This window comes from Lonchura striata, chromosome 33, assembly GCF_050655825.1.
Source record: "Lonchura striata isolate lonStrDom1 chromosome 33, ASM5065582v1, whole genome shotgun sequence".
NCBI lineage: Eukaryota > Metazoa > Chordata > Aves > Passeriformes > Estrildidae > Lonchura > Lonchura striata.
In genome coordinates this window covers 3,600,001-3,602,500 of record NC_140735.1, presented here as the reverse complement: position 1 = coordinate 3,602,500, position 2,500 = coordinate 3,600,001, and the positions used below count along the sequence as shown (strand labels likewise).

The 2,500-nt window shown below is 79.2% G+C and overlaps 1 non-coding gene across 1 annotated transcript; it reads left to right on the top strand.

Moving 5' to 3' along the window:
* Window positions 1-2,117: 2,117 nt before the first annotated feature.
* Window positions 2,118-2,270, top strand: LOC144248115 (5.8S ribosomal RNA). The gene has a single exon (XR_013341520.1). It is a non-coding gene; the product is annotated as a 5.8S ribosomal RNA (ribosomal RNA).
* The last annotated feature ends 230 nt before the right edge of the window (window positions 2,271-2,500 follow it).

Genomic DNA, 2,500 nt, shown 5'->3' with positions numbered 1-2,500 from the left:
CCGGGGAGGCGCGGCGGCGGAGGCGGCGGCGAAGGCGTTCCTCGCCCCGCCGGCGTCGTCGTCGCCGCGGCCTCTCCCGGCGTGGTCGGCGAGGTCGCTCGGCGGCCGGGCCGCGTCCCCGCACCGGCGGGGCGGCCCGAGCCGCGGCGGTCCTCTCGGGCGCAGCGCCGGGCTACTGAGGGAAACCCCGGGCCCCGAGAAGGACGCCGCGGTGGTGGCGGCAGACGTCGGGCGCGCCCCCGCCGGTGGACGCTCCCCCGAGGGCGGCAGCGGGGGAGGCACCCCGGCGGGGCCATGCAGGTCGTTTCCCTCGCCCCAGGGCCAGGTACCTAGCGCTCCGCGCCTCCGGCGGCCCCCCGGCTTCCTTTTCCTCGGCGTCGTCAAACGCTGCGGGGAGGGGGCCGCGAAAGGGCCGCCGCCGAGCCGGGGCGGCGGTTTAAAGACTCGGGCGGCTCGGCGCGTCCTTCCGCCGCGGCGGCGGCGGCGGCGGTTGCCGGGCGGCGGTGCGCGGCTCCATTGAGGGGTGGGGAGCTACTCCCGCGTGATCCCCTGCGGTGGTGCCCGCGGCCACCGGCCGCGCGGCCGTCGTCCCGCCGCGTTACCGCGCGCGGGGGGTTTGTCGCGCCGCGCCGGGGAGGGGCGCCCTGCCCCCCCCTCTCCGCGGCCCGGCCTCGGCGGAGAGGCCGCGGCGCGCGGTCGGCCGCGGGGGCCGACCCGCTCGCCTCGAAACGGGCGACGCCGGCAGAGAGCGCGCGCTCTCTCGCCCCTTCCTCAGCTGCGGGGTTGCGGCCGCCGGGGCCCGCCGCGCTCTCCTCCTTCCTCGGCCGCCTCTGCGGTCTCTGGGGTGCGGCGCCGCGCGCGGCGCGGCCGCGCCGTCTCTCTCCCCTCGACGGCCTTCTCCTCGAGCGCGCCGGCGGCGCCGGTCGCCGGCCGTCCCCGGCTCAGCGACCGCCTGCCCGCCCGGGGCCGAGCGCTCGGCAGGTCCCTCCGTCGCCGGAGAGTCCGCGAGCGCGGGCGGCCCCGTGCCGAGCGGCGGCGGCGCCGCTCGGCGAGTGTCCCCCGCCAGCGGGGACGGCCGGCCGGACGGCGCCCGCCGTCGCCGGCGGCGGTCCCGGCCCGGGCCCCGCCCGCCGCCTCCCCGTCGCCCTTTTCTCCGTCCGCTCGCGGAGCCCCGGAGGAAGGTCGTGCGCGCGGCGGCCGTGGGGGGTTGGGGGGGGGGGCGCTTCCCCGCCCGGTCTCCCCGCCCGGTCAGCGGGGAGAAAAGGGCGGGCGTCGCTGCCCCCCTCCCCGCCTACCCCCCCGGCTCGGCGCCGCACGCCTTCCCCTGGGCCGCGCGTGCCCGAGGAAAAAGGGGCTCCGTGACGGTGCGAGGCGGCGGCGGTCCCGGGAGTGCGGCCGTTGCGGCGGCGGGTCAGCCGTCCGGCAGGCTCCGGGCGCTCGCGACGCCGGCTCGGGTCTCGGTGCGGCGCCCGCCTCCGGCGCCGGCGGCGGAGCGCGTCCGCCGGGCGCTCGCCCTTCCCGGCGGGAGCGGTCCCGCGGGGGGCGTTGCCGGTTGGGCGGTGGCCGTCGCGTGCCGTCTCGAGCGCGGCAAGGCCGCTGGGGAGAGAGAGCGAGCCGGCCGCGCGGTGGCGCGGCGGCGCTCCGCGGGTCCGCGGAGCGGCGGTGAGAAGGGAGAGCGGCGCGCGCGGGGGCCGACGGCCGCGCCCCCGGCCGCGTGCGTCCCGTCGTCCCGTTGCAGCGAGGCCGGGCGGGCCGCCGTGTCCCCCCGCGGTCCGGCGCGCGCCGCGTGCCTCCTCCGTGCGGAGGCCGGGCCGAGCCCGGGCGCCTGGGCCGCCTCCGGAGGACGGCACAGTTTGCCGGCGGCGTCTCCCCTCGCTCGTAGCGGCGGGGGGAGGCGGTCGGGGACGCGGGTCCCCCCGCCTTTCCCGCCGACCTTCGGAGCGTTCCGTTGGGCGTTTCGCTCTCGGATGGTTTTTCTTTCCCCCCCCACTCGGTTCGTTGCGTTGTGTGCTCGTACGGTCGAAGCCGGGGGCGGCCCGCGTGCGTGCCCCCTCGGCGAGAGAGAAAAAAAGGGGCCCCCTCCGCCCGTGTGCGGGGTTCGGTGCCGAAAGCCAGACAACTCTTAGCGGTGGATCACTCGGCTCGTGCGTCGATGAAGAACGCAGCTAGCTGCGAGAATTAATGTGAATTGCAGGACACATTGATCATCGACACTTCGAACGCACTTGCGGCCCCGGGTTCCTCCCGGGGCTACGCCTGTCTGAGCGTCGCTTGACGATCAATCGCCGCCCGGGGGTTGCCACCCCGGCGGCGCGGCTGGGGTCGCCTCGCAGGCCCGTCGTCGTGGCCGTGGCCGTCGTGGCCGCGCCCGAGGGCCTTCGTCCCCCTAAATGCAGACTCGGGGAGCGCTCCGTAGCTCCCCGCTCCCGGAGCGAGCCGCTGGGGCGGAGCTCGTCCTCGCCGGGGGCCGCGTCGCCGAGCGGCGGCGCGGCGGCCGGGG